Genomic DNA, 21560 nt, shown 5'->3' with positions numbered 1-21560 from the left:
TCCAAGGAAGTGCAGAATCATGCCCAGGCTTTGTGTAAATCATGGGACAGATTCAAGCTTCCAGTCAGATTGTAGCTTGTCCATTGAAACTCAAGGAAGATTGATTGTTTTATTCCCTACATTTTTCTGGCTGTATAAAATTTTTACTCGAGTACTCCAACAGTCCAGATCACAGCAGCAGTCTTACCTCTCGCTGATTTTATGATAGGAACATATTTGCAGCCTGTTCCTATGTCTTCCCTTAAGACTTTTCTTCTGGATAGGGAAAATAATTGAACTTCTTCCCCTCTATGCCCAATTTACTTTGCAGGAACATCAGCACCAGGAAGAGGCAGAAGCAAAAGCTGAATCCATAGAGCTGACAGACTGCTCTCCACCCCCTAGTAGATGATTACTGGCATGGCTGTGAGTCGCTGCCTATGCTGTCCCTTCACAGCAGGAAGATTTCTAAGTGCTATTTTATGTTGAAAAGATAGTCCAATAATTCCAAGTGCAAGTGCCTGCCTGCAAACTCTCCTGCTTGACAGCATTAACATTTTTACTTTAACCAGAGCCCACCAAGGCTGCAGGCAACAAAATGGGGGAGATTATTCAGGGACTTGTAAAGTCTTTACTGCATTATTTGCTAGTTTTTCACCAGTTTCCAATCTTTGAATATCATTTTACATTTTTTTGGTAAAAATATAATGCTTTATAAAAGACCTTTTTGAAAATTTAGAATAAAACTCTGAGTACCTAGTTTTCCGGGGAGCTTTGACTAAGTAAATGATGTTTCTTCAGATAACTAGTAATCAGTGTAGAAGAAGGAGCAGGTAAACTCAAACCCTACCCATCAAATAAAATTAATGTTTACATGAATTATTTTAAACTTCTATTACTTTATGCATGCAACAGGTAGAATCTGGGATGGAAAGAGTACAAACATCACTATTATTCCCAGCTTTCACTTGCAAAGGTAAAGGACAAAAAAGAACAGGAAGAAAATATCCCATTTAGAAAGATAGAGGACACTGTAAAAATTCAGACTTAGTAAATAGAAAGGGGAAAATAATAGGGAAATAAATATTTGCAAATTTTAAGAGAATAAAAAGTCAAATTTAAAGCTATAAAATATTGTTTGGTATTGTGATGTTAGCAAACATTCCAGAGTATTGCAGGAGATCACTTCAGACATGTACTGAACACACCCAATTTCCATAAGAAGTGAAGAGACACAACCAGATTCTAATCCCAAAGATGCAGTCAGAAACTACTCTGGGTAAGCAATGCAGAGAAATTAGGCCTTGTTATTAAAAAAACACGGATACTTCACTTGGCTTGAAGGAGTTCCCTTGCCTGGTAGCTCTCTGAACACAAAGTCCTAAGAAAACTTAGTATTTGAGTTCCACTTCATTTGTGAAGGTAAATTAGAATTTACATTATTGATGAAAATCACTTCTTCATTTATGTACTAAATTAAAATCCATTAGAGTAAAACTGATATTTTCCTTCCTGTGGCAATTTTTCATGATTCTTTATGAATTTTTAGTCTGAGCCTAGACTGAACAAAGTCAGCTGAGCCTCACTGGCACTAGAGCCACTCTGAACTAAATCTAATTTATTTCTTGTTTCAGTGGCAATTGATCAACAATTATTTTTATGTAGATCCACCAGACACTGAGAGGATCGAGAGAAGCTAGGCCAAATGGAAACCAAGAGACACTGCCTAAGTAATCTGTCTAATTGAAATTATCATTATCCCAGAAGGGAGTAAAAGGAGTTTTTTCACTGAAAAGCCGAGATGCTTTTCTAACAAAACATGAACTAATTCAAAATATCCAGATGATAAATAAATATCTGGATGATAAATAAATATTCTGAATTTGACTCCGGACCTAGGTCTGTACCCAAGGTAGTCCTGAGACATCCATTTGAACTTGGACCTGATCATCAATAAATTGGAAAGTTCTTTAAAGTAAGCACTGTCTTCAGGTCTGAGTAAGAGTTATGCTGACTTTAGGGCTGCAGGTGAATTGGAGTTCTTTTACCATACAAAATTGTCCAATCCAAGAGATTTATCTAGGATCCACTTGTATTATGCTTTATTTAAAATCAAAGGAGTGATCAGAACCTCAGCAGTAACACATAGGAAAGCTTCTCACAAACTAATTCCAGAAATAGCTAAAAAAAGCAGGCATCATAAATTACCAAGAAGGCAGCAACACAATTAAAAATCTAAGAGAAAAGACCTGAATTATGCCTATCTCATTATCTCATTAAACATAAAGTTATCCTCCTATCTTTTGTTTGCTCTATTCCATTATGTTTTCTTTGCTGTTACCAGTGCTGGCCTTCCCAGGGTCTATCAACCTGTTAGCACCTTGCACAAGCTTGCTATGCCTCCTTTTATGATCCACCTTTCAAATATATCTGCCTGAGTTAATTTCCCATTCATCAAGACTACATTTCTAAAAATGCTCCATTTCTTGTGGCTTTAAACTTAGTCTTCCAATGTTCTTGGAGGAACAGGTGGCATCTGTATCTTCCTGAACATCTGGAAGTACCTAGCACTGCATGAACATGTCATAAACAGGGGAGTGAATCATCTCAGCAGCCATCGTGATGTTGAGGTGCTTGTAAAAGTCTCTGGGACACCAAATGTCAAAGTGTTCAGTTCTTTTCTCCGGGATTGGGATTGATGAGCAGAGAGATGGTTTTTGCACTCAGGATGTTTCTTTTATCTTATCTATACTACATTTTTACAGATAGTAAGCACTTCTAGACACTACCAAACAAGCTATAAATGGCGACCTCGGGCTCTGTCCACACGGCCTTGTAAGCATAAACCATCCAATTATCAAATGCCAACTCATTTATTTTTACTTTGAACCCAATAACCAAACACCCATGTTCTGCACTGCCTACTTTTTCACCCAATTACACAATATTATTAACATTCATAAGAGGAAGGTGAAAGAACAAGGCAGGTTAACGCCCTAAAACCTCCATCTTGTTGCATATATATTACTGTGTTCTAAAACCTTAAAGTCTAAATTTTCTACCAAGTGATATAGCACACTTCTGTTTAAACTACACACAGTTTCAGTTCTATTTATTAATTTTGGAAGCCTTTTCCATGGCCTCAGGTCAAACACAGAGTTTTCTTGTGGATCTGTGCCCGTCAGCATAGAAAACATGAAATTCTCTGAGTCCAGGGTTCCAACAGGTGCTCTTTTTCCTGTTCCACTCTTTACTTACTGTGTTGGCACAGCAGATCAGAACCAGATTGACATGAATTCTGACTTTATGTCAATGGTTGTCTTCCCTTTGTCCCCTGCTCACAACCCCTACAGGTGGTAGTCTCCTGCTTGTCTCTACATTAACAATTAGGACCTTATTTTGGCTTTTTTTTTTTCCAGAGATGGTAACAAAATTGAAAATAAAGCAAGTAAAATCTTATTTTAAATATAAGCAGTGACTGAAGTGTGAGAGGAAGCCCAACAGGGCTGGAACCCTGGCGGTGCATGAGAAGACAAAACTGTCTAACTACACACCAAAACCAACTCCATGTGCAATAACCTCATGGAATAGAACCTGACCCACATCTTTGAAGCTGAGTGGGAGTTTAGATGGACTCATTCTTCATGCATCCAGGAAGGAGTTCTGGTGGGGAAAACAAGAGACCAATTCAAGCAGCCTTGAACAAAGTGGATGAACCCTGTGCAACTGCAGGTAAGTCAGGGGTTAAAGCTGCCTCAGATAGCCAGAGGCTCCACAGCTGCTTTGAGTGTCTAATTGTCAGCATCCTCTCTCACATCCAGATTTATTGAGGAAAGCAGGGGGAATGCACCTTTTTCCTCTGGGAAAATAAGCATGCACATCTTGTGCTTGTGTGTGTGTACATGCCCATATAAACATACAGAGATGCATGCTTGCGTGTAAAGCAGACAGACAGTTTTACCCTCTTAATGGATCTGTGCCTGACTGGTGTTCCTGCATTGGTTTCTTTCATTTTTACAACCAAGATAATATTTGGCAGCCAGCATATCTCAAAAGACTGTTATGTTGACAGTTACCCTCTGCACAGAAACGTGAAAGACTAGGATGTGAAAGACTGGCTACACTTGTCAATAAATGGACTGGATTAGATTTAAATTTTTAAAAATTTATTCCTTTTATTGAAAATTGTTCCCCAAAGCATTTTTAAACACCTCTAACTGGGATATTTGCATACTCAATTTACTTTATTGTGGTGCAATATATTTTCGGGTACACACTCACCAGAAAGCAGCTAAACAAAATACATTAGGAGCAATATTACATCACCAATGACCTCAGTCTTGGGAAAAGCAATAAAAGAAACTCCCTTTGCAGCTGCAAAGTACATTTAAGAAAGTGGCAGGGCCATGTAAAGGTCCTACTACAGATTCCTCAGGTGCCCTCTGTAGATTTACATGTTGGAGCTGTTTTTCACTGTGCCCTCTCCTATCCTTTGCACGGTGCTTGTGAAAAGGAAGTAAGAAAATGTACTCTTTTCTAAAAACTGGTATCAGAGTAGGTACATTTTCTCCCTGATTTTAGATGTAAGCCACTATTCAAATAGTGTCTTCACTTCAAGATCAGCAGAGGGAAAATAAAAAGCTCACAAAAGGATGGAGTGAGAAAATACCCTCAGGAACAGGAAAGTCTAATATAAACACTTGTTAGAATTTTTCAGTCAGGGCCAAAACTGACCTGAGAGAATACTTTTAAACTGCCTCTGTTGTAGCACAGTTCACTTGACTTAGAAAAGAAATTCAATCCCAGATGACACAAAACCTGCAATGGATGTTTACATCTTGGAAAAGGGAGAACTTTTTCCTGCAGGGCTTGAATCAGTGTTGCTAATTCCCTTCCTCCCCTATGTCCAGCTGCCATAGCAAGCAACATGTATCAGCTTTCTCTCCCACCCAAAAACACTCGCAATAAAATCTGCAGTTGAGATTTACTCTATGCAAGAAAGACCCCTTCACCTTCAGGAAAACAAGATTTGCTGCTCTTTCTTTTAGGAAAACCAAAGCTTTCGTCTTAGCTGGAAAAGGAAGGTAAAGCTCTGCAAATGTACTTAATATGCAAGAAATTACAGATGGAAAATACTTATTAGATCATTTAGCTCACTCATTTTCCAGTGCAGGATATTCTCTATGGTAATGTAACAGTGATTTCATTGAAGTTACCCACTTAGTCTCACTAGCCAGAGCTTATCATTCCAGGGACTACTGCACTGTCAGGAAAAATTGTTCCCTCAGTCATCTTTATCAAGTGCTATCCAGAACAGACACAGATAAGGGCTGAACCACTGTGGCACTACACAACAGTGCTAAAGAAAGCAAGGAAGATGTTTTTGCTTTTTGAGCTTTTAACATGACAGGAACACCTCCCCAGACCACCCAAAAGCAGGTACAAGAAGTCTGGGTTAACACACAGCCTGCCGTAGTCAGCGGTCGAGTTGGATAATCTGAGATTTAACTGAAGCTGTAAAATGAGAAGGAAGGAAAAATGAACAAAAGAAGGATTAAGAAAATAATTTTTTGCTGTTCATTTTCAAGGTCTCTTTGATGGTCCGTGGGAGGAGCTTCCCATAAACCTCTTGATTGCTTCATTAAAATTCTCCCTCATAACTCTCTCTGAAAACAGCATGGTCACTGAAAAAACTGCCTATCATAATGACAAATATTATGCTATTTCCCCCTTTCATTTCCTCTTTAATTACTTCCTTTATTTATTGAGATTCCTCTTCTTTCAACCCTACTAAGGCCACCCTTTTATTCTCTTTTTGTGCAAATCCCTAAAAAGTAATTTTCAGGTTACTGATTAGAGTGTCTAAAATCCACAGTGGTACAATATTACTCTCCAATAATATATAATTCTCCTCCCAAAAACGCTACTAATTTTCCAGTTTTACCCAGCATGATGAACAAACTCAGACACATTTCAGAACCACAAGCACTGTGGAATTTGAGTGCTTTTAAAAATCTTTGCATCACAAGAAAGGACTTTCTGTTGTGTACACCAAGCAAAATGTAGATTTTCTAGGATTAGATCTTCATCCTCATCAAGACCTGATCTCACATTTCCTTCCAAGTTTCAAAGGTTACTGTCAAGCCTTCAAATTGAGCTGGCTACCAAAGTCCACTCCACTAAAACCATTTTTTCCACAAATAATGAATTTTTCCTTACTCATGTAAGTTAAGCCTTAAAATAAATTTAACCCCTTAAGTAGTTGTGCTATTACACAGAAAAAATATCCAATCAACCAAAAAAACAAGTGAATCTTGGCATCTCAGTAACTTTCCTTGTAGAAATCCTGCAAGCAAAACCTGACATTAAGTACAGTTAGAGTGACCATGTTGTTGCTGAAAATCTAGTTTTCAAATGGTTTAGGACAATGCTGAAGAATTTTTAGCTAATGAAGGAAGTGTGACTTTAGCCCCCAGAAAATAGCCTTTAGTTTGCTGCAGATAAGGCACAGCTGGGGCCAGCACAGGCAGATGTTTCTTTCCAAAAAGAGCATGTGTTATAGTAATACATGCAGCAATTTGAGTCTGGAGAGGACTCTTTGCCCTCCTCAAACAAGACAAAAAGTTTTCCTCTTAAATATGCAAAAAGGTTGCATATTTCTCAGGCAAAACAATGTTTGGAGCACCATGTTTCATGCATACAGATGCAATCTCACAGTAAATTTACAATAGGTTAGGAACTCTGTTATGAATTTTGTGTCTTATCTCTAACTTAAAGTATTAATTTCTTTTCTTGCTTCTGGTTGCATATTGTTATGAGATTTAAATTAATCCATGTATTTTTTTTTCCACTTAGATGGAATGGACTTAATTAATTTTGTAGATCAGATAGAACAGTTGAGTTACATAAGGGGAGAAGCCTGTACGACATCAATCTCAATAAAAGAAACAAACATGAGTGAGAAGCATCTCATCACTTGGCTGATAAATCCTCCCCTCTGCTTCTAATCCTCAGTAGAAACCTGAACAGTATAAAAAATACTTTAGGCTTTCATAAGGCTCATAGTAGAGCATCACATGGCATTATGGTAAAACTGATTCATCTTGGCCTCTCCCTCCACAGCCACACATGGAGATACAGTCTAACAAACCTCCAGTACATACCCGAATTTATAGTGCATACTTTCACAAGGAAAAGAAGGCAGAGATGCTAAAATTAGATCAAAACTGATATTTCAATTACATTTCAAGATTATATGTGATCACATTCTTGAATCTTTTGGCTTTTATCTTGCATTAACAGATTTACAGCATGGATAAATTAATCTTTCAATCAAATACCATTATGTGTACAATAAATCTGAAACATGATCACTGTACCTTTTGTAAGAGAAGAGCAAGAGAAGAGCAAGTTGTATAGTAACAGTATGAGTACAAAGTAATTAATGGATATGTTTATCCATACCTTTCACAAGCAAAGAGATAAGTATGTCTCCTGATAATAAAAAATTTATTTGGTTCTCCTTTTGGGTTCATTCTCTTGGGTGAAATGGCAGACATCAATTTTGTTGCTTGGGATATCCCTGGTCCTTGTCTTGGCCTCAGGGGTCCAGCTCCCCCACACAATATACTCTACATCTCTGCTCCAGTTAAAAACAAAGACCAGAAATAGCAAATCATTCATTCAGAACTAAATAAACTGTGAGTGCAGACATTTACCACCACTCTCAGTGAAAGCCCAAAACATTCAGCATGACCCTGTGCTTCTTCCTCACCCTCTCAGAGCTCCTGAGGCCTTTGGTTGCCACATACACTGCCTGCAGGCATTGAGCAGATTTTCACCAGACCCAAAAGCTTCATTCCTCCTCCTGCAGTCCTGAAGGAATATTGTGAGCTCCCCCTTGCTCAAGAAAAGAATGACATGAAAAGCATCCAAAGTGAAGCGGGGGCAGGAGAGGCTTCAAGCAACAAATTACTCTCTCCACAGAATAGAAAGTATATGAACATCAGGGAAGCAAAAGTGGAATACAATAACCCACTGTCAAAATGTCAGAGGAGTCAGCTGGGCTCAGATGATTCTGTATCAGTTTATGTAGGCAACTTGGCAACCTAGAAATACCCAGAAAGCACAAAGGAATGGGAGTGCTATAAATGCTGCAAATTGGCACATAGTCTCAAGACATACTCACAGTAACTTTTACAGAGAGAAGCTCTCTAATTGCAGGCACCACATTGCCTGTTTGCTTCTTGCTTTGTTAGAGATAAAAAAGAATTTCAGAGCAGTCTAAGTGCTCATATGAACTATGGCAAATAACTTCTTCAAAGTCCTACTCCCGCACTTAGAGCCAAGGAGAACTGAGCTTTTATCCACTGAAGTATGTTTTCTACAGTGATTGACTCAGGGTTCTCCATCTTTTCAAAATATATCTGCATACCTCAGGAAAAATAGCACATACACTTGTTCCCTAATATTAGGACCACAGCTAGGCTGCTATCATCCAAGGTTCTCCATTTACAGGCTTTTTATGGATTCAAGAAACCATGTAAATGAAACATTTTAAAGCATACAATAGGCTCTCTTTTAGTTTTGCCTATGAATCTTTAGCTTGCATCATACCAGTGACCAAGGAAAGACCATGTGAGAAAATCACAGAAGAAACAAAGTGCAACTGGATTGGAGATTTAAAAAAAAATTACAGTCTTTAATAAAAGGAAGTTCTTGAAAGCATGTGTGCTCTCTTGTCTTTGGAAGTTCAAGGTAGAAGCCCTATTTGAAAAAAAAAATCCCTAAACAAATTTAAAAAATAGCAGAAAGAGATAATCTGGAGGCTTTCAGGTCAGATTTAAATTTTACTTTTTCCTCAGTCTTTTGCTCCTAGTAACATGTATGTATGCATTAAAGTTTGCTCAGAGAACACTGATTTTGGAAGTGTTCATAGAACCAGGTCCTTACCATGTCCCACTTTTAAATCACTTGGAAGCATTTCCTGGCATGTAACAGGCAATTATTACAACCCAGAATGGCTCTAGTTTGAAAAAAATACAACATGAAGACTACAAAATTAATAAGTATTTTGTAAAATAGTATGGATAGCTTTTCCACCATCACTGCTAATGTTCTACCATGAAAACAGAGCAAAGGGGAACACACACCAATCCTTCTGCCAAAGTCATGCCTAACAGAGAGGGCTGCCTTGAGAAGGGAAAAATGATTCTTCTTCATCTCCTGCCAGGAGACACTTTCTGAACACTCTAATAACATCTGCACAATGAGAAAGAAGGAATAGGCCTGCTTTCCTGGTCCTTAAACCCAAAAATCACCAGTCCTGCGCAGCATTATTTTAACATAACTCACCATGGCTGGCTGGTCTCACGTGAAGTTTGCCCTGTGAGACCTGTTTAATTTTTTATCCCTCTCAGCAGCAGAGCATTAATGGGTGGCAGGTTTTGGGGAGCAGAATTCTGTTTGCACACATTAAGGATGACATGGGGTAGGATGCTGCAATCCTCCCAGCACAACACATTTCATAAATTCCACCCACTAAATGTTGCATTATGGAGCAGCTCCATTAGAGACACAGCCTGTTTGTTATGTAGCTGAGCTTTACAAGCTCATAGGGCTATAAAGATATATAAATATTTTTAGAAAAATAGGTTATACATAGGACCATAACACCACTTTATAAGCTAAGCTATTTAGTCCTGAAGTGATAAAATACATCAATGTCATGTATTGCATTTCCATTATGTAGCAATTTTTTTGTCTCTCTCCCTGTTATATCCTTACTCTCTAATCTGTACAAATTCTATTGAACTCTACCAATGTCATTCAGATTGCTTGATCTTAAATTCATTTTATGACACAAACAAATTTATATTCTGCTTTTCATCCCATCTTATGAGTCACTTTTAAGAAATGATTGTAGCCCTAAAACTAACCCTTGCAGTTCAACCATTAGTGTTTTCTCTTATTTAAGGATGTTTCATTAGTTTTTGCTAAGGACCTTTTCTTTGTTTCCTCTTTTTCACTTTAATCATAAAATGGCTTCCCTGCATCTTCCTTTTAAGTACCACTAAAGATTCATTGGGAAAACACAAATATATTCACCTGCAAACTCTGAAACACTATGGAAATTAAAAATAGCTTTTTCGTGTGGGAATACTGACAGTCTCACCTTTTATAGCTTTTCCATCCCAAATAATTTTAACTGCATCAAAAATATTACAGTCACCTATTGCAAAGCTGATATCCAATGTAAAATTACTTATCAAGGTTAAAAAGAAATTCAGCCCTCTTTAAAAAAAATCTTAATTTAGGCAGAATTTATTTGGAATATCATGGATTTCATATAGTTTTACCATTGCACCTACCATATGCAGACTTGAAGCTTTATTATCAGCTCCCTCTTTTTGCACTTAACAGTAAATGAACATTTCTAACTTTAATATTTTAGAAGATGACGCAGAGCTCTCACCAATTTTTTTTTTTTCTGACACTTGGTGAACCTTTCTTTGCTGGCCACAAAAATCTCTCAAACTTTGCCATTTTCATGTGTTGGACTGATGAGAATGAAAGCAGTATTTGAACACACATGAAGACAATAGGAGGTTGGAAAACTGGACCAGTTCCCAATGCTGGGTTCTAGGACAGAGGGAAAGTTATCAGAGACAGAAAGAATATGCATTGGCAGGAAAAAGGGAATTGATTCAAACTGAGAAGAGGTTTAGACTGGATATTAGGAAGAAATTCTTCACTTTAGAGGATGGTGAGGTACAGACACAGGTTTCCCAGAGAAGCTGTGGATGTCCCATCCCAGGAAATGTCCAAGGCCAGACTGGGTGTGGCTCTGAGCAACCTGTTCTAGTTGGAGGTGTCTCTGCCCATGACAGGGGGTTGGAACAAGATGATCTTTAATGTCCCTTCCAACCCAAACCATTCTATGATGCTGTGAAAAGAGTATTTGTAACTATCCACTGGCAATTGGATGACACAAGACTGATTGGTTACTCCACAGTTATAGGTACCACAACCAGGAAACCCCCAAACCCTCTTCCCTGGACAATGAGGAATGCTCACCCAATCACACTTTGCTTTTGTGGTTGACTTCATCATTCTTCCCCATACGGCCAAAATAATGAAAAAAAAAGGCATTCTCAGGGAAGCTTCCATCCAGGCTTGTTCCTCTCAATTCCCCAGAATATCCAGGTTGGTTTGCCTCTTCCCCAAAGAAGGCTAGATGTGCTACCAATGGTCTACATCAATGCCACCACTCCTGTGCAGATGCTCTCTCTTCCCCAGTGTCATCACTGTACTATTGGTAGGGTTCTGTGTCAGCTGTGTTCCTGCAGAACAGGAATATCAGCCTGCCTGGTACGTGTGCACACATACTGTCCATGCTTCACCTTTAACGTTACATTAAACTGAGACAGCTGATGACAATTTAGCGAGAATTGCTTTAATGAAGTTAGTGCAGAAGTAAACACGCGCTTCTAGGCACAACAGAGACACCTAAATTAAATGGAAATGGATGAGATTAGTATGCTTAAGAAAAAAAAAAGTTAAATACATATTTAACATTTTTATATAATATTTAGTGCAGTCAAAGACGATCTCAGTCCCCAGACACAACACACACAACACTTTAAAGACCATTCTGTTGATAGCTGTGATTATCTGGCATTCCTTTTCTTTCTTATCTCTCAAAGATTTTCCAGAATGAAGAAGCTGATGGGCTGCTGTTTGTGTAGAGCACTATTCTGTGCTGAATGGACACTGACCTGTGCCCACTGACTGGCCCAGACCCTTTGGGAATGCTCTAACTGGAACTGAGAGGCTCAAATCGGCAGCACAGCAAGGCAAATCCCTTAGTGAAAACAGCTGGGATATTGCCCAAAGAGAGACAGGAACACCCTCAGAGCCCTTGGAGGACAGTGTCTCCAATACAGGTGTATTTTCCCTTTCTTACAGCTCCATGTAAATGAACAGTGTTACACTGAACATGACTAAGCTATCTTAGTGGGATGCCTTTTCAGCTTTTAATGCACACAAAGAGAAATTTTGTAAGCCAATGTTAATAATAAGATGAAATTGTCATGTCTGAGTGAACATCAGCATGTAGTTACAAAAGGTGCACCTATTTTGACCTCAGCTGTCATGTTGCACATGGTACTCTTTATGACAAATTGCCTTCAATCTTTTTTTTTTTTTCTCCTTCTGCTTCTTTTCCTTCCTGCTGTGGAGTGTTTTTTATTCATTACTGGTGGCAAGCTTGTCCTCATTTTATTTTTTTTCCTCCTGCTGAGGTGCAGTAAAATAAATTAGTTTAATACATTTTATAAAGGTAGTTGGTTTAATTTTCCCTTTGGTACATCTGATGATACAACTACTTTAATAAATCGGTATTGAGATAGTTTGGTTTAAATGTTTTGTGATTTTCTACCTGCTGTGGAAGATGCCAAGTACTTTAGTCAAACATTTTTAGAAGTGCTGGAATCAATTTCTTTTCCCCTCATATTGCTGCCCTGAAGATACACATTTGGCACACTAAGGATTTATTTCTTGAAAATATGAAGCAGCAGTGCAGCCTGGTTGGTTTGATTGCTTTGACTCTAAACTGTTCAGAGCTTAAAATAAATTTCAGAGCAGAAATAAATTTCAGCTGGGAAATACAGTCATTCTCTCAGAAACAGAGCTTTTCATTTCAGAATAGCTTTATCTAGGTCTAGTTACGATTTTTGTAAGGGTTTTGCTGTTTTTACCTGTTGGAGTGTTATGTACATTGAGAGCGGTAAAAGCCTGACACAAAGACATATACAGAAATCCAAGTGCTGTTTCAATGGGGATTTACATGCTTAGAGTAGAAAAGCAAGGAATTCAGGTCTGAAAGCTTCCCAGGTGTTCAGGCAAAATCTCTTAGTCAAGCAGCTCCACGTGGCACATGCTCAGTCTCCACTCAGAAATACCCACAGCAAGCAATGCTTCCAGTAACAGGGAAATTAACAAAACAGGTGGAAGAAGTCAGATACCAATCTGGGATAAACAGTGGCAGATTCTTGACTCTAATGTGTCATATGTGTTCATAGCCATAATGTGGCTATGAACAATTGATTTCCTTGAGTATTTGTCCTGCAGAGAGATGCAAGGGTTCCACAAGTATCCCACAAAGAAATTAACGACCTTTGGAAGGTAACATAAAAGAAGTATTTTTAAAATACTGTAAGAAGAGCAGAGAAAGAGAAAAAGCCATGGTCTTCTTGAGTATTTTTACCTTGAGTCTTTAGACTTGTGTACATTCAGAATAAAATACACAAAGGCAGCACAGAGCTGTGTGTTTCCTTTTGACTAAACAGGAGTGTGCTCTGTGTCACTTAATGGCCTCATTACTGTTCTTTCTGTGGTGGAAATGAAGCCATTCATGTGGAAACACAGGTAGTGTGGGAGCTGACATATATAATATTTATGCCCAGGCTGATCTACAGACAAGATACCCTAGTGATAAGCTAAGGGATGTTGGCAGTCTGCACCATGCTCCACCAGCATTTAAAAATTAAAATCTGTGACAAAGGAATCCAGGAAGAACTGTAACCAAGCAGAGAAAAAGGAGATTGAGAAGGGGGAAAAAATAAAAGGAAAACATCCATTGCAGTTCTTCCACTTTTTTCCAATGTTGGAGGATAATGTAAAATATCAGATGAGACTATGAACAAAAAGTCTAATAGACAAACCCTGGAAAACTTTCCTGAGGACAAAAATAGGAAAAGGTTTAATCATGTGTCTTAGTATAAAAATTCAAGTTATTCTTTGTTTGGCTCCTATTCCAATAATCAAGTCTAAGACACTTGCATAAATTTACAGCTGGATGATAGCTACTTAGAGATCCAAACCATAAATTAATTTGGATGCAGTATGAGGTACAAGGTCTAGTAGCAATTAACTGCATCAACAGAGTTCAGTTGTCCTGTTTCTGTCAACACCAGTTTTTTTAGTAAATAATGATGCAATTATACAAAACATGCAAAATCATGATGAAATACTCAAGACCAGATAGTGATAAATATTATTCACATACAGGCATGCAAATATAATGGGCTGATTCCAAGTGTAGCCTAAGCACTATTTATTTAATGATTTTATGACAGCCATGTGTATTTATAAGAAACAAATAATGCCAGATGTGTGTGAGCAAACATACAAATGTCATATTCTTAAGCACTTGTTTTAAATTTTGTAGGAAAAAATATTCCATCCCAAGTGATTTAGAAGAGAATAATGACTTAGCAGTTACTTTAGTTTCTTTCAGAGAAGTAAAAGGTATTTCTTTCTTGAACATGATTTCTCTTTCCTGCTCACAGTCTCCTGAGACATTTCTCTGTTGCCAGTACCAAGAAGTCTTAAAGTTGAAAAGTACATTCCAGATTTTTCTATACCATCTGTCACACAGCCCCTGTTCTTGGCCTTCCCTCAGTGTCATGACAAATGTGTAGCACTGATATTTTACAAGAAACTGAACACCCACACCGTGCTGTCAATATTTTTAGTCTCTTTGGCTTTCCAAGGGCGAGTACTTGGCCCATCACTGCTGTCACCTTCGCTGGGGACATCCCAGTCCCAGTGGGATCCTCCTGGGATGGGCAGGCTCAGTCTCTGCTAGGATGGACTGCCCTGAACTGCTGTGGCTTCAAAACTCTAATGGCATTTGTGTACAGGGAAGAGATTTGAAAACTGTTAACACAAGCAGGGGAGGATAAGTGCCATTATGCTCAATTAATAGAGGATAAATATAATTTGTTATCATTAAGATTAACTCTGTCTAACAAAAACATGTCAACAAAGCAGATGAGAATTTCTAGCAGCAGCACATGCTGTCTCCAGCTCCATTTCCATCTCTGATGTTTCAACTCTTCACTTCTTTCCCATTTCATCCTCCCCCCTACCACTATTGTGCAGTAAAGGAAAAGAAATTGTTCTCTGGCTTCTAGAGGTGACCAAAAGAAGCCTCTGAGGTATGTAATTAATATAATCAATTAACAGCACAAAAAGTGCACTGCAGATGAGGTCTGGCTTCCCCCAAAGCAGTTAGATTGCCACTAGTTCCTAAGAGCAATGAAAAGGTAAAAATCCCATACATCCAGCTTTACCAGGCACTCACCACTTCCACAGATGAAACAAATAGACCTCAGTCAGAAATGCAGCATTTGTGATAAGACTTGCATTGGAAGAAGAGGTATGATAATGTCCAGATGGTTAGGGAAAAAATACATAAAAATCTCAGTATATAATAGCAATTATTTTCTTCTAGCTGTGAAGTCTAGATTTAAAACACATAAGCAGCATAAACAATTTTAAAAGAAAGGTCATCTGGGAAATCAGCATCTAGGGTACATTCTTCTGAAGATCAGATAACTCAGTTTTACTTTTGTGAATTCAGTAAAAAGGGTTGATTATGTTTTTCTAATCTGTTCTTTTCTCTAAAGACAGTCAAGCTCTTTTTAGATTAGTGTTCCAACATAGTACAAAATTACCTTAGTGAACAACAGAAAATATGCAAATTAGTTTGTATTAGGAAAGCTTTTGACACCAAAGTAATTTTTTTTTTTTTTAATGTGCAAGTGCAAAGCTAAATCTAGTCGTATTTACCCCAGATTTTAAAAATAAGGTGCTTTAAGTGGCACATATGACAGTTTGCTCTGTAATTCACAGGTCATTCTTCATTCTCTATTCTGTCATTCCAGCTAGAATCAAAGAGGAAAGAAAATAATTTAAATTTAATTAATATTTTTAGATATTTAGCTCAGTTGTTTTGTTTGTTTGTTTTTTAGAGTAGTGATTAAACCAGAAAAAATAGAAAGGAATCTAAACTGCAAAGTTTATCACCCATTCTTTTTACTTAAGTCTCCAAGTTCACAATTAGCTTATGACAACCAGGGATACTAATAGAAACATAGTTATAAATTCAGGTCCAGTTTCAAATATAGGTCATATTGTGGTACCAGTTTGTGCAAATATTTATAACACAACTTTTTTTTTGATGCAAGAAAACAACTAACTTTATCATCTGCCTTCTCAAATGCACTGGAAATAATTACATAAAATATATCACGGTCCTGAGGAGAATACTAGAAATTCTTTCTAGTGGCTTTTTTTCACACTTCAGGAGTACTGTGAGCACATATTAGTGACCATTTACTTAAGTACCATTTGTGGGGGATGCACAAAGTCAGCATCGAAACCAGCAATTGTAGGATCACTCATAAAGCTGATAGATAAACAAATAATGAAGCACAATGCAAGGCAATTTGTTGGGTTTTATTAGCATCTAGATTTGTTACTCATTACACCAATGAACATGTCTTTTATTTTTTCAGTCTCTTTTTCCTGGCAGGATTACTGATTACTGTTCACCAAGAAGAAGCTCATCAAGAGTCTCAGAGGATGGCTGTCAGACAATATAAGATATTTTCAGTCTTATGCAGTAATCACCTTCCCAGTTCCTCACCATTTCTGACACAGAAAATATTTACTCAGATAAGCTTTGCTACTGCAGAGGCAGTAAAAGAGCTCACAAAAAGTTACTGGTATTCTCAGCACAGTAACTCTACAATGCAAATGTTCATCTTTTATTCATTAGTTTTTAAACAACCTCATCCATAACCCCATAATTTCTCTACCTGGGTGTTTCCTATCTACCTGTGCACTTGCATTTTCCCTTGGATTATAACTGAAGCAAGGCCCTGACTGTGACAGGGTTGCACAGGTTATAAATCAGAGGCTGGTGTAATTTGTGGTTTTGCTTCCTTCCAGGGCAGCTAAGGCTGTTTAACCCAGGCAGGCACATCCCTACATTTCCCTTCCTTCAGTCTCTCTCTGCCCCAGGCAGAAACAAACCAAAGATGAATTCCCTGTTTAACATACAGAGATAGGGAAATTTGCTGCTAATTACAGTGGTTAGAATTCCTAATGGGTAGGAGGGGGGGTCTCCTGAGACCACCCCATTCCACAGGCAATTCCCTTAGGTTGTTAAGTTTTCCTGCTACTTTTTCAGAAAATTTCTTAACAAAATTACTAGCAGCCTTTATCAAGCTGATATTGTAATTACTTTTGGGAAACAAATGGTATCTGAGGAAAAAGAAAACCACATTTCCATGCTTAATTTAGTAATGGGAAATTTAGAGAGAGAGAGAGAGCTCTTAATAAATTCTCATCTCTTTCACAAATGGGATGAAATAGGCCACTAAAAGCTTCATTTGGGAGGTTAATATTAACAAGCAGAACTGTGACCTTAAAAAAGTAAAAAAAAAAAAAAAAAAAGCCTTTAGTCTACAATTCCTGAAAGAGTTTGACCATTCACAGGAATCTGGGGAAGAGAAGTGTATATGCTCAAGTGTCCACTTCTGACATTTCACTGCATCAGCATCCTTTGCCCCTCTTTGTAGAAGTAAAATACTTCTCTTTTCTTGTAGATGCTCCCATTCTGTCTGAAAAGCTCTTACAGATGATGAATAAAAAACCCCAGTCTGAACTCCTGCCCTAACCTCGCCCTCTCTTCTCATGTTAACAGTAGTGAGCATGAGGAATTAATTCTTTGTTTCCTTACAAGCCTGGACAACACTTAATGAGGAAAACTGTATAGTAAGGATCAAGCCTAGGAGCAAGAAAGGCAGGATCCCATTACAAAGCATAACGGAAGAGTTCTATCTGTCCACACATCCTTGGAGTAGAAACCCTACAGATCTTCCCTTTCCTTCCTTCACCTTTGAAAAACTACATATCCTTTGACTGACAAAATCTGTAATCATTTCAATAACCTCCACCCCTCAATACTTACTGTAGAAGCTATCAGAGGCTTGCATCCTTAGAATGTTGCTATTATTCCAGTTTGAACTTCAAACTCCTGAGTATCTGGTGCATATCACGGTCATAGATTAAGTACACGAAAATGCAGACTTCTTACAAGGAGATGTTGCACTTTGTGAGCTTTTTGAACAGTAATTTTTGTTGAGAGTAGGTCTGAGCAGAGCACTGTCTCCTCCCACTGACATTAATACTCTGGTTCCATCTCTTTAACATGAACACAGTCCAGCACTGAGGGATTTCACAGAACCCATTCACAAGTTAATTCTGGATGCTCAAACACAGTAATTTTGTGAAGCTGAGTTCTATGAGACTACAGTCACATCACCCATGCAAACTCAACCACCCTAAAATCAGCTGAACCTGCAAGCCCTCATTTGAGAAAGATGGTGCTAAGGAGGTGCCAATGCCAGCTCCTAACCCTTCCTGGCCCATATTCAAAATTCTGACCTCATCAGAGCTATGCTGATTCACAACAGCTGGGGCACTGGCACTTGCTGGTTTTAAGAGATACACAGGGAGTTCTCTGGTAAGGACAACTGCATCACACTGCTTGTGATAAAATTAAAGTGGGACCACAGATGAGCTCTGGGAAAGTATTGACCTTACATTTGCAAGTTCACAATGCTATAAAAATGCTTTAAAATGTGCCAGAATGACACTTAACGTGCCAGTATGACAAAATTTTCCAAAGATCCTTAATGGACCTAAGGTATAATTAAATGATTAAAAAGAACTTTTAACAACAGAAATTACCAGCAATAAACTGTTCCATTTTCGGGATTTGTTGCATTCAGAGCAAAATGTTCCTTTTTGTTATAAACCAACTGTTAACCTTTAAAAATGTTGCTTTTGTTAACACAGGAGGATAACGAGTCTTAATTTAGTAGGTTGTTACATAAGTATAACCAAAAAATACTCAAAGCATTTGCATAGAAAGTCTGGAGGAAAAATCCTGCACTTAGATATCTATATTGAAAAAAAATCCAAAACCAAAACACTTGTTCATAGAATGTATGTAGGGCAGCAAAGTGGAACATAGCAAATTGAACTGCAGGAGGGAGTGATTTTAAGATCTATTGTCAACATATACTGTAACTCTAAATAGTGACAGGTGAATTTCTGGGAGCTTGTTTGGAATATGTGGTAAATCTAAAAGTCAGAGATTGTAACACGTTTCTCAAAGGCTTTTGTCTGCACAAGGGGTTGAAATTCTTATACAATTTCCTCTTCTGCTTAATCTGGAGATTGTGAGATGATTCTTCATCAGTCTTCTAACCACTAATTTTTTATAAAATACATATTCTCTGTATGCAGCTGGAAGTATAGAAACATTCAAAATAGGGAAAATTAATATTTTTTTTGAATTAAAAACAGGGTCGTGTTTTTATTCACTAAACATTTCAATGATAAAACTGTTAATGCCTTTGACTACTGGATAATATCTTTGAATCTCTTCAAATTTTGTCTTCAGAAATTTTCTGAAATGCCTTTGGTATAAATGAAATTAGCATCCCAAGTGTCTATCCTTGCTTCAAGGGATGAGATTATGTTTTTAAAATAATTTGTGATTTTTAATCAAAAATACTTTGGGTGTGATATACCATTTTAGTAATCAGGGTTTTACACCACTATGTCATCATTGCCATTGAAAATTATTAGAGTAACATCATTATGGCAAACGATTCTGAAAGTATTTTCCATTTTAAAAAATCACAATGATCCTTAAAGGTGCTTAAAAATCCTGCCTTACTTTCTATGTTATAATATTGTCAGAATAAACAACTTGGAAATGAAGGAACTGAACAGAAAGAAGCCTTTGTGCATTGTTAATTCTAGTGTAGAGATATTAATGTAGGATAAACCTATCACCATAAGGAATCCAATGTTTAAGAGTCCTGCTTATTGAGGATTTATCAAACTTGTGAGGTGAAATAAGGATGTGGGGCTGGTTTACATGAGTGGAATTCTGTAGTATTCATGTAGCATCCAAGATGACTTGCATGTGATTTTTTGGTTGTTTCCAGCTATTTCAAATACTACATCATTGTTTATCAATGGAGAAAAGCTTGGATCCACGCCTTTACCACTTGCCTGCAGAGGAACTATATTCTGTGTGGACAGGTGGATAAAAAGGCCCAAAGTCATTCTTCTGTTTTGCAGGAAGAGTAGAAATCAGTTCAGATTCCAGTCAGGAACAACTCCTTTGCTTTGATGAAGCCACAACTTCCTCATCTCTGAAGAAGGCCGCTGTTCATTTTATTTATTTATACTTAAACCCTCATAACAATTCAATCTCAGCAAAGAACTGAGTATTAAGTCTCCTGGCACAGATGGTGAGTGAATAGAAAGCACCAGAGGCATGAAGAAATCCCTCCATTTATCTTTCTCTTTATATTCACCTCCTGTATACCCAAATATTGTATGGCTTACTCAAATGGGAGCAGAACTGCTCAGCTGACACCAAGCTTTTGCAGAGATATGAGTTTATAACTCACTGTTTCCAACTGAAGTGTTCCCTTCTGTTGTGTTCTATTTGCTGAGCGTGGCTCTGAGCTGCTGAAGTCCTGCCCTTCCAGTGGTCACAAAACCATATCCTTGTCCCTCCCAGGTGACTATTCCTTGAAAATTAAAGAGCAGAATATTTCCAATGAACAGAGGGCAGTAGAGCCATAGAATTGCAGCTACCATGACAAACAAATCCATTTTCATGAGCTAGTGTTATTGTTAGCTTGGGTTCGAAGACCTGCTGTCATGATTACCTATCACCCATCATGAGAGGATAATATAAATCTCTAATTAGTTTTGACACTCTCTGAGGGATGAAAGGTGCTATCTAAACCACAAATTTATTCCACCTTAAAAGTAGAAGTGAGAGTTCTGTAAGTTAGTGTTCAACTAAACGAAATATGAGCTATTCTTTGTTATCCTCAGAGTGTTCAAAAATCCTCTTTACTTCTTCCTTTTACTTATGAATTTTCTGTATAGCATCATCCTGTACAGAATACCATTAGCATGCTTAAAACCACATCACATAACAAAGACATAAAATTATCTGGAAAGTAAAGCTGGCATTCAGAGTAGTTTCACAATTAACTGCTTCTTTTTTATAGGAAATAGGAAAATTACAGATATAAAATCCAAACATTACTCATAGCAATAATCACAAGAGAGGAACGTGAATGAAAGGTTAATAAGCTGTACTTGAATTTGCTTTAGAGTGTGTTCTAGATGTAATTTAGGAGAACAAATTTAGGAGATTTCATTGTCTATGCAGTCACCAGAGAGAGAAAAGTGCCTCTGAGTGGCACCACACAGCACCCCTTAGACTATAAAGCATGCCCCTGTAGATGACAAAGCTATCCCATTTCACTAGTGATAGTGCTAAAGACTCTATTAATCATAGTCTTTTGTCCACATTTGTGAGAGTAAGGTGTTATTAAGTAATATATTAAAATGAATATTTTGACTATGCCACATTTTCTATGTGTTAATTATTGTCCTTATGGAGTCCCTAGAAAACATTTTTATCTTTTTAATACTATGTATTAAAATACCTGTGGCTGAGTTGAGAGAAGAGAACCCAGAGGCACTACTGAGGTGCTTCTCCTTGGCTTTGATGGCAGAGGGATCATCCATCCTTACATGACTTTGCACATATTCAGCATATGGATTTATTATAAAAAGTGATCTAATTATGTTCAAGCTAAAATCTTATTTTAGAAAATACT

General features: G+C 37.6%; 1 protein-coding gene and 1 long non-coding RNA gene across 18 annotated transcripts in view; both read right to left on the bottom strand.

The window, feature by feature from the left end:
* ROBO2 (roundabout guidance receptor 2) overlaps positions 1–21560 on the bottom strand; it is a 1015778-nt gene that overhangs the window by 725879 nt on the left and 268339 nt on the right. The window lies entirely within an intron of this gene.
* LOC147654418 (uncharacterized) lies at positions 11908–18178 on the bottom strand. Its single transcript, XR_015283981.1, has 3 exons — positions 17804–18178; positions 15616–15710; positions 11908–15184 (listed from the first exon to the last, which is right to left on the bottom strand). It is a non-coding gene; the product is annotated as an uncharacterized LOC147654418 (long non-coding RNA).

This window comes from Cyanistes caeruleus, chromosome 3, assembly GCF_971803275.1.
Source record: "Cyanistes caeruleus chromosome 3, bCyaCae1.hap1.1, whole genome shotgun sequence".
NCBI lineage: Eukaryota > Metazoa > Chordata > Aves > Passeriformes > Paridae > Cyanistes > Cyanistes caeruleus.
Note: the sequence above shows the minus strand (reverse complement) of the source record. Positions and strands in the feature narration are given on the sequence as shown.